Genomic DNA, 15240 nt, shown 5'->3' on the forward strand with positions numbered 1-15240 from the left:
GCCTAGCTAATTTCCCCTTTTTCTGCTCAAAATAACCTATCCCATTTTGTTATAGATTGGCCTTACCCATCCCATGGTCAATAATTATATATAACCCTGAATGAGAATAACTGGGATCATACTACATATAATTTGAGGGGACCCATGCATCGGATAAAGTATTGAGGAGCTGCCTCTGTCTATTACTAGTACAGGGTCAGTCATGGGGTAAATATTCTTTTTCCCATCTATTGATCTCAGTTGCTCTTGAATATGGACAGGGATGAACTTTGTTTTATATGGATGGGGAATCTTTTCCACACTAGCAATATCCTCTGTGAGATATACCTGTCCCTGCAAACCATTCTGTTGATGTTGCACTAGAGGTTTAGACCACTTGACTGAGTATTTCTGATGTTGTTTGACTTGCTTATGTGCAGTAATTCCAACAGCAATGGGCCAGAGGTTACCTTGTATGCCAGACACAGATCACCGCTTAGCAGTCTGTAGGATGCCGAGTATAGTGTCAGGGCTTCGAGTTGGTTCATGTAGGACATGTTGTTTAGGTTGTGTATCCTTTTAGTAAGCTATCTCTGTGGGCATTCCAGTTGTTGCATGTTTCTGGATAAGTACATGCCAAAGGAGGCATTATATTCAATGACTGGCTTAGTTAGGGCTGAGTAAAGGGGGTCAGTGACATCCCTAGATCTAGACGCAATTCCTTTGTTTATAAGCTGTGCAATATAGAAATACCTTCTTACAACAGTAGTCATATGTTAGTAAAAAGTCAGGTCACTGCACACATAAGCTCCTAAATCCTAAACAAATGGGTGAACTCTTAGGGTCTTATTGCCAATGTTTTAGTTCCATGGGGTAGATGACTTCCCAAAAGATACAATAATGCATTTTTTTGGAATTTTGTTTCAATCCATGATTCTGACACCAGTTATTTATTTAAGACAAAACTTCCTTCAGGATAACTAAATCTTTTTGGGATTGAATGACTGCTCCTAGCTTGCAATCATCTGCAAACCTAGTCAGTCAGAGCCCTTTGGTATAGGCTTTTACTTCAGAAAACAGATGTGAAACAGAGGAGTTCCCAACACAGAATCCTGGGGGACTCCAATGGTGACTGGTCTCTTTGTGGAGGTAACTTTGCCTATCTCAAACACATAATAAGCCGGTTATGATCAGATAACTGTTCATAATCCTCTATATTTTTATTAGAGACTCTGATCTTAATCCTGTATATTATTATTAAGTGCATACATAGGTAGATGCATGTGTAAAAACCAAGGTGCAACAAACTTTTGTTTTAGCTAGTGTCTTGCATATTAATCTGATGTTTATAAAACAATCCAGTTCTCATTCCCTCACAGAGATGGCAATCACAAAAAAACTGTAGTAGTAACCAACTAACAGCTTTGAAAGCTGTAATAAACCTCACATTGCCACACAAATATTAGTCAGAAGTGAAGCGAATCTCTAATTACAAACACCTTGTAAAGCTCTTACAATCTCCAAACTGTCATACAGGCATAATTTACCTAATGCTATCACACAGGGTAGCAAAAACTCTTCACACAATGCAACAAATAATGATCAGATGTCCAGTCATAACTTTTTTTGTCAAAATGCATGTTGAGATTCACCTCTTGTCCTTTCTCACAAGACAAATTTCTTGATAAAAAGTTCTCAAACCCATAGCAGTGTGGTTATGATCAAGAGACCCAGTTATAATTCTGTGTTTTATTAACAGTTGTCATATCACTATTGTTACTTACAGAAATTGTAGAATACTCCCTAGGAGTACTTAGAGACGTTTAATAGGTCCAGAAGTTGAAGCATTTGTGCTTTGAGAAGATGCCACAATACCATTATCTTCAACAATAGTTATAGCCTTAACCTTTGTTTGTTTCACCAACATCATCATAGTTCTATTACTGTGTTCTGTGGCCCAAAAGATGCTGTGTGTGTGTGTGTGTGTGTGTGTGTGTGTGTGTGTGTGTGTGTGTGTGTGTGTGTGTGTAGTACTAATTGGGAGACTGAGTACCTGTTCATGTAGGACTAACCCCATGGATTCACTCTTAATATTTAATGTGATGTTTATATTTCATGGCACTTTGTGCGTCTTTGTATGGCAAACATGGCAGGCATAGGATGCTGGGAGGAGGTACAGCAGAATGTTAGCCAAACCAGGTAAGAACTCCATCTCTTAAGATTACAACAGAGACTTTGAGCTACAGTGAATAGCAAGTAAATGCTCAAAATGATAAAACTGTTATGATAGCTTAGCAAGACCAACATACAATGAGCCTATTTGCTGCAGCAGGAAAAATTATGTAAGGAAAACATCAAAGGATAAAGTTATAACTGTGAACCAGGACATGATCTGATTTAATTTCATGTTATAGTCACTGATATATTGCCCATGCCATGACTTTTGGAATATAACAACCAAAACCTGAACACAATACACAGTAGCCTAAGAAGATTGGAACTTAGAAATGACAATAAACAAATAGGGTGGTATTCATGAGACACAAACTTCACAAAAGCAGAATGATTAGAAGATGACTAAGAATGTGTTATGCAACTATGGGAAAATGACATACACAAAATGAATGTGTGAAAAATCTGTGACTTATGAAAACAAGTCTCTTTTCTTGCAGACATTATGAGCAATTGCTACCGTGTCAGTTTGATGCTGAATTGCTCCAATGATGAGATCTACTGGATGCAGAAGTAACCTCTTAATATTTACCTAATTGTACTGTGGGACACAGACATTGATCAAAATGTTCTTCCTCATAATATGGAAGCTAATGAGGCCTGTCTTCTTCTTGGAGAAATCCACATGAAAGCCTGCAGTACTTTTTGGGGATACATTTGGAGTCTGGCCTACTCACTCACCATGCATGCAGACATTCTCCCTTTTACTGTCCAGCTGTGTCCCCACTGTGTGGATGGTATGTTCTTACTAGTATGAAAAAGGAGGTTTAAATGTATGCCATGTATGCAACTATACTGTGCATGAAGACCATCATAGCATTGCCTGTGGCCTCCACCACTACCACTTACCGGTGAATTTCCTCATCTATACCATGTAGCACTCTAACCATCTATACACGTTACTCAGTCATCTTACATAGTGACAAAATTCCTTAAAAAAAAGAAGAGTTTGGAGCTTGAGGAACTCTAATCAAGTGACATCAGTGAGGCTGTCTAATGGCATGATATTATAAAAAGTGAATATGCAAATGCTGGACTAGTACATTTTTGGCTGTGATTATATCACCTTACCAAGTCAGCTAGAATCTCCATAGCCAATTCCCAGCTAATCTCTACCCTACGCTATGCATCTCCAATACTTACTAACCTTAGACAGACAGACCTACACAAGCTGGAAGCCTGTTACAACAAAATTGCTAAATTTACCACTGGAACTTCCTACCGCAGCCATCATTGTATCTCCCTTAAAGAACTAAACTAGCTAGAACTCCCACAACTCCTTCACCTTAAACAACTCACCTTCGCTCATAAACTTATCAACCACCCCCTCAAAATCACATCCCTTCAAGCCCTTCTCCAAACCTATCACTCCACTAGGCTCAGCAGGAGAAGCTCTATTTTCCTGTACCATATCAAAACTTTGGAACAATCTTCTCCTCTCCTTAACTACTCTACCTTCCTGCAGCCTTTTCAAGACTGCATTCAAATCCCACTTAAATTTGCACTGGATCTGTCCTTGCCCTAATCCAGATTAACACCCCCCCACCCCTCTTATCCTTCTCCACTCAGAGTCTTAACCAACTATTCTTCCACTACTGCTAATCTCAGTCTGAATAATCTAGTTGACTTTGCGTAGTTTTAAAATTTGTCTGACCACTTTGTTACAACTTTTATAACAATAAGCTATCTTAACTTGCAACCATTTACTGTTTATACTGTTGATAATCATTATCTAGTTACTGTATTAATGACAACAGCCAGCCATGTTGTTTGTCATTGCTTCAAGTTTGTATCACTTCTTGTCATGTACATATTGTGGAGCTTTTCTACCCGGGCATCCGCTGAAAAAAGACCTGCGTCCAGTCGGAATTTCCCGGTAAACAACTGTAAGTAAAAAAATAAATAAATAAATATCAGTGAACTTCTGTAATAATATAATAAAGTAAAATGTAAGGGAGCTGCCAATAACATTTTAAGATGTTTTCACACTTGCCTAAACTACCAGACTTCATTAATTCTTATTCATTCATATGAAGAAAAATGCCATTAAAAAATGAGAACATGGGGGGGGGGGGGCGGAGCCCAGACGGCCATCTGATAGCAACACCAATTTAGAACTCTGTAAACTATATATCTAGACAGGAATTCAGTTAAAAAATATTAGTAATTTTTGTTAAAACTTATTAATTATAGTTCAAACTTCAAAACTACCAAAGTTGGTGGTCCTACTCAGAGAAATTCCTGTCAAATTATTAGACAGTTTCTTCTGGTGAATCATAAACAGCTCTAAGCACTCTCAAGCAGATGCAGCACTGAAGAAAGAACTGCAACAGGTAATTAATACTTTACAAGTATTGCCTTTAAAAATAGATGACTTTAAGCAAGATCTAGAAAACCTTCAACAAAACAGCATGAAGAAACTGACATCTTTAAGGAGCTATTACAACAACATCAAAATAAAATCTCTGCTATAACAACTGCTTTAACTGACATTGCTGGGAGGTGAAAAGAAGATGAATTATAAACTGAATTCCTTCTCAGCACACCAAAATGATACCGCAGCAGCATTTTCGTGTGTTGAGTGTTGCCGATATTGCTTCTCTTTTTGATTTTACTGAATTCCTTCTCAAACAAAATACATGGCTACAAAATAAACTGGATGACCTTGAAAACCAGGAGAGGAGGTGTAATAGAAGGATATTTGGTCTCTCTGAGAAAACAGTGGGTCAAGTGCATTATAGTTTTTTTAAACTCCTGGATCAAAGAAATGATAAAACTGCAAGAAGTTTTATCTTATGGCATTGAAAGAGCTCACAGAACAATAGGAAAACTGGCATTTGGTTCTTCCTCATCACCACTGAGATCAATTGTCATAAAATTCTTATCATACCTGGATAAAGAAGTTGTATTAAACACAGCACAGAGAAATGCCCCTTTGAGATTTTATCAAAGCTACATCAGGTTTGACAATGACTATTCTGCCAAAGTATTAGAAAGGAGGAAAAAATGCTGGCCACTTGTGGAGCTATTAAAACAGAATAACATTACAACTCAAGTAATGTATCCTGCAAGAACTGAAATGTATCTCTCTAATGGACCAAGAATCTTTAACGGTCTACAGGAAGCATCTTATTTTATTAAAAACAACAGTTTAATTTCCATTCCTGAGGACATGGACTGTTCAGGTCTATATTAGAGCATCGAAGTTTCAAAACTTTGAATATTCCAATATCGAACCCTATTCAGCGAAAGCTGAAAATATTAAAGCAACAGAAAATCAATTTTTTTCCTAGGGAAAGGATTTGGTTGTCTGTTTCTTTTCTGTTGTTTCGGTATTTTCAGTGCTGTGGTGGAAGGTTATGGGTCAGGTTCAGGTAAGTGTGTGATTGAGTGAAGGTTAAGTTAGTTAGGGTTAGGGTGCGGGTTAGGTATGTGTGCGATTGTGTGGACATGAGGGTTAGGGCAGGTTAGGTGAGTTAGGGTTAGGGCACAGGTTAGGTATGCGTGCGATTGTGTGGACATGAGAGTTAGGGCGGGATAGGTGAGTTAGGGTTAGGTTGCGGGTGAGGTGAGTGTGCGATAGTGATGGACTTAATGCTAGGGTTTGGGTTAAGGTAAGTGGATAGTTAATGGTGTGTGTGTATAGTTTAGTGTAGGGTTAGGTGTAAGATATTAAGTGTATGTGTGTGGATTGCTGTTTGTTTTGTGTGCTTGTGTTGTGCGAATGTGTTTTGGATCAGCAAATTTTTTCCCTAGGAAAAAAATTCACTGTTCTGTATGTTCGATGTTTTCAGCTTTCGCTGAATAGAGCTCGATATTAGAACATTCGAAGTTTTGAAACTTCGATGTTCTAATATAGACCCAACTGTTCTACTTCTACATTAAAGAGATCTTCTGAAAAAATACTTGGACTGACACAAAAAAAGCCTGAAATTTCATCTGTGAATATCTACAAGTCTCTCAAAGCATCTACTGCTAAGTAAAGCTTTATTTTACTATTATTAATCTGACTTTTCACATTGGACATGAAGTACGTTTAATTCATTTTATTATTAGATTTTAACTTTACTTAACATCTAATAATAACTCTTTAATAATACCATAAACAAGCAATACTAAATGAAAATAAATAATCATATAGTTCATAATAAGTTTCTATAACAATATTAAGTTATTAGTTTATGAAACTGAGTGTCTGATATTACTGTAACATGGTGGGGTGTTCTTACTGTTAAAATACCTTTTTACTACTGATGAATGTTTTATCTTAATAACTAACATAAATAAGCCTTAGTTTATAAGAAAAAAATAACTTATTTTAATGTATTTATACTTTTGCTAGTAAAAATGGTCTGGAGACTATTAGTGGGTTTGTTTGTTGTGACACAGTTACTGTATTATAGAAATGAATGAAGCAGCCATAATGTAGAAGGACCATATAACTTTTTAATAAAACTTGAAATGGTAAGCACTTTAGTTGTAATCTTCCCCAGACCAAAAATGTTTTTGTCTGAGGAAGCTTACAGCGAAAGCGCTTACCATTTCAAGTTTTATTAAAAAGTTATATGGTCCTTCTACATCGTGGTTGTTTCGTTGGTTTCTATATTATTGTTTTTTGAGACTTTTTACTTAGTGGCAACAGTGCATTTACCCTTTGGAGTGCTGCTTTGTGTGTTTTTAACAGTTACTGCATTTACTTAGAAAACAGCCATGAGGCTCCAAGAGATTTTTTGGCAGTTTTTATTTCATTTTATGTGTTTAATTTGAACTATTGCACTTAAGATCACATCAGTAGATTAAAGTGAAGCTTTACTCACCTCGAGGAGCCTCACATGTCATTTTTAAACCTTGCAGATTCATTAAAATGACTGTGAGATTCTTTGGCTATTTTTTATGCTGTAACACACAGGAAATGTGAGAAAGCATTTCAGAGATGCACCAGCTGCTCTAAACTTCCTGTTTTAAGCTGTAAATGCCAGGAATGACAGCTATTGCTAAAATAAGTTCATATTTCACTAGTAATGTTATTAAATGATTATTTTTGTCAAATATGTGATAATTATACCCATTTACACTAATCTGATTAACCAGTCACTGAGAACTAAAAATATTTATTTTATTTACCTCTGATATTAGCTTCACATATCAGTATAATATGCTTCTGTATGACACTTGGCATCTGTTTTATTCAACACAGATCATTAAAAAATTGAGTTATTAATGTAATTCTTACTTGGCACTCCACATATAAAAGGTTTGTCTGGAGATCATATTTTTTCTTCTCTCTCTTTCTCTTTGAGATAATAATTCAGTGAATACATTTAAAAATGATATTGATTCACTAAATAATTCTTCTGAATCTTAATTATTTCATACTATCATATCATATATCTCACAAAAGTCACTTTTAGTGTTAAAGTAGTTAATTTAGCTTAACTATAGTAATGAAAACACAAATAAAGTGCTTCATCTCAATGGGATTCAGTTTTATGTTGCATGTTTTAAAGTATTGATGTCTTTTAGACTTATATTCTTAATATTGACATTGTTTGTACTTATAAATGGTACATTTAATATTTATTTAACCACATATTTACATAAAATGGAAGCAACTTTTTACTGCCTAAGAAACACATACTTTCAATACTTATTAATTACAATAGCTAGATCTGTTCAAATTATTTTAAATTAGTTAAACAAGTCTCACATATAAGACAAAAGAGCTATCAGATAGGGTTATGATAGTTAGGGAAAGCAGTCTGACTGATCTTATCACATCTTTCAGACTGAATGGGAATCTTTAAGATTCCATGTTTGATTTTGGAATATATTATTGATTTCTTTCAATATATATATTTCATATCATATTTCTCATTTTTTCTATATAGGCCTGAATATATGCAACTCTATTTTATAATTGTTAGTGCTATTTTGTCAATTCACTATGCTTATTTACAAATGCTTATACGTTTTTGTATATTAGAAGGAGTTGTAGGAACAAACTATCAATCATTATTATTCTTTATTATATTTAAAACATCTTTCATATACACTCATGTCATTAACTATAACTTCTCTTAATATAAATGGTTTGAATAAGCAAAGGAAGAAGTCTAACTTATTAAAATATTTGAATGTTAATAAATCATAAATTGTTCTTCTACAAGAAACACATTTTAAATCTACAGAAAAAATATTTGGATCCCAAATAATTATTCAGTACTAGTGTACTCCTCATGTAAATCAAAGAGGAGAGGTGTCAATATTTTATGGAAGAAATATGTTATAAATCTACAAACATGAAGATCCAGAAGTATTTCTAGCTATCATTATTTTTAAGCCTAATAATAAAATTTGGATATTCGTTAACTTTTATTGGTTTCCAGGACTTGGAGTAATAACTGCAAAATGTCACCTTGATCATATAACTAATATCCAGAAAGGTAATCTCATACTAGGGAAAGATTTAAACTGTATCTTAGATACTTCAGATACTACAAATAATCGCCCACTTAGACTTACTTCCACAGCAAAACATCTAAAAAAATGTACTGAATATCTTAAGTTATATGATACGTTTGCTTTTAAACATAATAACTCTTTATGTTTCTCTCATACAGATCATAGATTTAAAGCACAAACAAGAATAGACATAATTTTAGTATTTAATGACTTAAAGTTAAAAATATCATATTTTCTATACTCCCTTTTCCTATTTCTGATCATGACCGTCTTACACTTAAGTTACAAATTAACTTTACTAAATTAACCTCTATAACCAGAATACCAGCATATATTACTAAAATCAAAGACTTTAAAACATGGCTTCTTGCAGAACTACAGTTGTTTATGGAAGTTAATCATACTTCTGATAGTAATATAATAATAGTCTGGGATGCCATGAAGACCTATATTTATGGTAAAACTGTCACTTGGTATAAAAACAAGCTAAAGGAATGGGACACAGAAATGCAAAACATACAATCACAAATTTCAGTAAGTAAGACCAGAGCTATACATTTAAGATCAAATGATAAAAAAACAGTAGATGAATTGTACAAAAATTACCTAGATATCCTAACCCATAAAACTAATTTAGCATTAGAAAGGTTGAAAATAAATTATTATGCAATAACACCAAAACATGTGCATAATCTATCAGAGAGAACTAGAATTCAAACTAAGTCTAGCAATATTACAACATTATTACATGGAGGCATCAATAAATCGGTCTCTGATATAGGTGATAGTATTGATGCCTTTAGATTTCATTATGATAAACATTATAACTCAAACAATCTAATAAATAAGGACCTTGATACAGAGTTATCTTCTATTAATTTAGAGGTCATTTCAGAGAAACTCAAATTGAATCTTGAAAAACAAATATTTTTAAATGAAGTCAATGATAAAAATTAGACATTTTAAACCTAACAAAGCCTCTGATGTGGATGGTATTATTATAGAAATTTACAAATTATTTCCTTCAGCTACTGTATCTTTGCATCATAAAATGATTGATTGAAGTGCAGACCCATAATATAATACCAGCCTTTTGGAGATAATCACTTATTAGTCTTATACTTAAAATTAATAAAGATTCACAGCTTTGTAGCTCTTATAGACCAATTTCTCTTTTAAATAATGATTATAACATTTTCATGTCCTTCACTGTTGACAGAATGAAAGTTCCATTATCAGAATTAATAAACAATGATCAAACCGGATTCATGCACAAGAGGCATACTCAGGATAATATTAAAATAATTCTTATACTCATTGAATTTTTAAACAGAGAAAATAAAGACACTTTATTAATTAGTTAAGGCTTTCAATTAAGTCAACTGGGATTATCCTTTTGGTATACTGAACAAATTAGCATTTCTCCAATCTTTCATTTCCAATCTCTCTATAAAATCTCTCTATAGTAATAACCTAGCCTATGTCAAATTAGGACCTTTCATTTCAAAATTTATTCCAATAATTAAAGGAACCAAGCAAGGTTTTCTGTTATCCTCCATTTTATTTGCTCTTGCAGTTGAAGATTTTGCTTATCTAATAAGAAATAGCACACACATTAAAGGCATAAATATTTATAATCATTATAATTCTAAAATAGCTCTCTTGACTGATAATATCTTTCTTTCTTTGTCCATTTCTGATATAGATTTAAATGGACTAAATTCTATAATAAATTACTTTCAAAGCATATCTGGTCTTTGCTTTAAATAACAAAAATCCAAATGCATCATACTTAATAATAGGGTCTATATTACAAGATTGAAACTTTAGTTAATTGAATCACTAAAGATCAATCTTGGAATATCAAAACCTAAAAATGTTGAACAGCCGATATAACCCAGGGAAACACTTCTCTTTGCCGTATTAAAAAAACTTTAAATCCCAGTTCAAGTGGAGGGCTTTGCCCCCCACCCCCCAACTAAATATACCAACTCCAAGATTGCTCCAAATTGGAGAAAAGGGCATAATCCACATAACTGCCAAGGGAAGTGTTTCCCTGAGTTAAATTGGCCATTCAACACTTTAGGTTTCAATATTACAAGACCGATCTTTAGTTATTCGATTAACTAAAGTTTCAATCTTGTAATATAGACCCTAATAATAACTTTAAAAATCAATCTAATGAACATAATATAATCAGAAAACAAACTAGTTCTCTGACTTTAGGTATAGTTTTATGCAGCTCAATAAATAAAGCAATTGGAATTAACTATGAAAACATTATTTCTTTAATACTCACATAGATAAATGGAATAATTCATTCTTCTCCTTTGAAGACAGACTTCATCCATTAAAAATGACACTATTGCCAAATATTTTATATATAACTTTACCACTAAGTGTTTTTCCTGTGAATAAATATATTAAAGTTATAAATAAATTATTACTAAAATTGTTATGGTATCTAAGAAGAATAGAATTGCACATTTACATCATTTCAGGACTTGGGACAAAGGGGGTATAAAGTTCCCAGACATAGATACATATATTAGAGCTTTGATATTTAAAGGTGTTATACATTGGATTGACCCAAAATGTAAATCTAATTTGAAAGTCTTACATCTTAATATTTTACTAAATGAAAATAACTTGCAAGCAAAAACTTCTCTAAGTAGTCACTGTAATAAATTCTGATACTTTATTTCTCATATTATACAGGACCGTATAACAAAACCCACAAAGCTAAATTCTTTAAATCAGATCATTACTAATTTTAGCAAGTTTGTTAACTCTAATATAGATGTTAAAATCTGGTTACATTTATTAATACCTTGTAAAATTACAAATACTTTTCCAGATAAACTAGACACTATTGTATTAGATATGTGGGAAACTTAGAATTTTATTTTCTGGAAGCATTGTCTGAAAGACTTAAACTCACTGGATATCCAACAACGTATTAAGGAATATAATCTACCATCACAAGATTGGCTATTATTACAGAGCATATTAGCTTACTCACAAGATCATTGTAGAATCATTAAAAATCATCTTTCTTAGATCAACCTTCTTTAGTATTCTATCTGAAATCTTATATAATAACTTTAACATTGATAAAATCACATTTAAATTATATAGTATCTTAATACATTACAAGACCACATTAACCTTTAAACATTGGAATTTATTTACTAAAGGCCTCTCTCCTAATTACACCCAAGCTGAGAACACTAACATATTATTCTCTGTTAAACATACATATTGGAGTCAATACTGAATAATTTATACTTGGAAGTTTCTCCACAGAGCTTTTTTTTAACTCCAGATAAAAAAGGAAAATTTAACAAAACTGAAAGCATTAAATGTTGAAGATATATAGAACAGTATAAACTAAAGCAGACTGGTGTCACATCTTTTATGAATTTACTAAATTAACTCTGTGCTGGGAAAATGTTGATAATTTTCTTAAAGCATTATTTACCGATACATTTTCATTGACTAAAGCTATAGTGTTTCTTAATGTGAATGAGGAATACACTTTGAATAAAAATAGCTCTTATCTCTTATGGACTCTCCTAGCTATAGCTTGGAAATGTATCACTCAAAAGTGGAATTTTGTTATCTCTCTAAGCTTTGAAGATTTCCTGACTTCGTTAAAAGAAGTAATATCCAAAGAAACCCGAATTAAAGAAATCGGACTGCATTTGAAGATTTTCCTCAACAATCCTTGGAGAAAAGTTTCCTCACTTATTGAGACATTCCAAATGGGCATTAACTCTTTCTAAACTTATTTTTCTTTACGTTATATACATGTTTATTTTATTTGTTTGACACATATTCATTTCAGGCCTTTGTATATATTATAAATAGTTACTGATTTTCATATTTGAACTTATGTTTTACAGTATTTATTTTATTATTATTGGATCTTTTTTATTGTTAAAGAAAAAAATTCCAATAAATTTACTTGATTAAAAAAATTAAAGCATTACATTTTCAACAGCTCTGTGCAGTAGGGTCAATAGTGATGTTACTGATGTGTGTAGAAAAAACATTAGACTGTAAAGCTGTATAATTGGTATCTTAATTGTTTGGTATAGGAAAGTTCACATACAATGAAGGAAAGTGTGGTGTATTAACAGTTACCATTAAGACCTGTGGGTATTGTTGATGAGGTACAGAGAAGTTTTGTTTTAATACCAGTAGATTAGTAGACATAAAAATATGTTGAAAAAAAATCAGCATTTTCTTTTGGCGGGCAAAAAGTTAAAAAAGACATACTTTTTATTTTAAAATACCATTGTATGAGGAGATTGTGTATGATGGTTGTATTGACAATGATACTGAATAGAAAGAAGAAGAATCAGTAAAAAGAAGAAACAAGTATAAATATGAGAAAGAAGGGAAGGAAGCACAAGCTTGTTGTATGAACTGGAGAACATGGATGAAGGGGAAGAAAGGTGAGCAGAACCAGGAGATAAATGAAGGGGAAAATTTATATATACATATGTATATATATATATATATATATATATATATATATATATATATATATATATATATATGTATATATATATATATATATATCTGTATATTATACAAATACATATATATGTATATAGGTTCATAAGTTAAACATATTGCCTGCAAGGGTGGATACCCTAGTACTTGCATATAGCCTATATCTATCTATCTATCCATCTATCTGTCTATCTATCTATCTATCTATCTATCTATCTATCTATCTATCTATCATAGCTTTTGAATTTCAAAAGTGACAGTGTGAGTGAGAGCAAGAATATATCTAAATGTGAAGGGTGGGTGGATAACAGCAGAAAGCTGCAAATATTAAATGCTCTTACTGTTGGGGTGATTAATTTAGAATACATTGGATTCCTTCTTTGCCATGTTGTGAATCATAGTCAACATATCCCAGCTATTTTAAGTAACCATCATCAAAATTGACTCATGTGATCTCAGAGAAATGAAAATGTTTTGTTCTGCTGTGATCTTAGAAGAAAAAATGTATTTTCCATCAAAATGCATTTACCCCCTTACTTTATTTGATATTACCTAGCCAGAGCATTTTTTTAAATAGGGTTCCACTTTTCTAGTCAATTAAATTATTGGCCTTATATAAAATATGCAAACATAAAAAGAAAAGGATAAAAAAAGTTGATTGTGAATGTATTTGTGAGTTTGTGACTTTGCCAAGTAATAAGTGTTCATAAAAGTATTTAAACAATCCATGAAGTTCTTCACAATTATCAGACCATATTAATGAAAATTACAAACTTCCCCTGCAGTTATTTGAGCTAAGAAGATGACCAGCAAAAACTGTGAATCCCCGTGGCTAAAGGCTGGTTAAAATATACTAGTAAATGTCCAAAAAAGAAATAAAGCCAACCAACAAGGCAGTACAAACACAACTTACTTTAATAAATGATGACCACTTTCATGGGGTTACCACTTCTTCAGACCATAAAAAAATGTACAAAACTGAGTTTAAATAACACAGCCAAACATAGTTAAGGGTAATTAAAACATCAATTAAAACATCTCAAATCCACTTTAATTAAGTCTTTTCTATTCTGTTATTCACATCCCTAGATAGTGACAGGCTAATGCGTTAGTTTTTAACTTCTTACAGAATGTGAGTTCCTTCCTCCTTTCTATGCTGAGTGTAGGAGCACTTCTTTAGTTTATTTAGCTACCTGTTGTAATTGCTCTTGTTTTTATGTGGGAAAAAAACTATAAGACAACTTAAGAAATGGATTTTGGAACATGCTGGGGATATTCATAAGAAGTTAAAAATGAATGCATTAGCCTGTCACTATCTTAGTAAAAGACACTATAAATTTTGTTATAGAGTTTTACAATTGGTTAAGTCTGATATCAGAGCTGGGAATGTGAGGAACTGAATAGAAAAGACTGAATTAAAGTGGATTTTAGCCGTGCAGGCACATAAGGAACCTAGCCTAAATACTACTGTTCCTTTAAAACCTGTCCTTAATGAGAGGCGGGTATGAGATGTTTTAATTGATCCAGAAAAAGAAGTGAATTCCACTAAAGAAAGCTCAGCAGAACAAAAACAATGTAAATATTGGAAGACCGTTGCACCACAAGTATTAGTATTTCATATGAGTATTCAAAACTTGCTAAACTACCAAAATGGCAAAAAGACAGCTTCAAAACAACAGCTTCAATAACAGGCTTTTAACATGTTGAATCCACAATATATGAAATATAGAGCTTTGCTGTTGTAAACGTCAAGTGGCGTTGTAATTCCACAGCTTTAAAACATTTGGATGTCATAAAAACAGAAAAAACGAACATAAAAGTAAAGAACCCTTCTGATGTAAACAATGGACAAGTGCTTTCAGCTTTTTCAAGCCTTCTTCAGATCCAAGTAGGTAAACTGGGTTCAGTGTTTAAAAGTTGGTATCATCCAATGAAACAACCTCAGTGAATGATAAATGTTAACCAATCAAGTTAATCCATTGGTACACACCTCCATAGCTTGAAGTTAAAACTCTTTATTTAAAACTCTTTGTTTAAAACAATATG

Source organism: Protopterus annectens, chromosome 15.part0, assembly GCF_019279795.1.
Source record: "Protopterus annectens isolate FY-2018-M chromosome 15.part0, PAN1.0, whole genome shotgun sequence".
Lineage (NCBI taxonomy): Eukaryota > Metazoa > Chordata > Ceratodontiformes > Protopteridae > Protopterus > Protopterus annectens.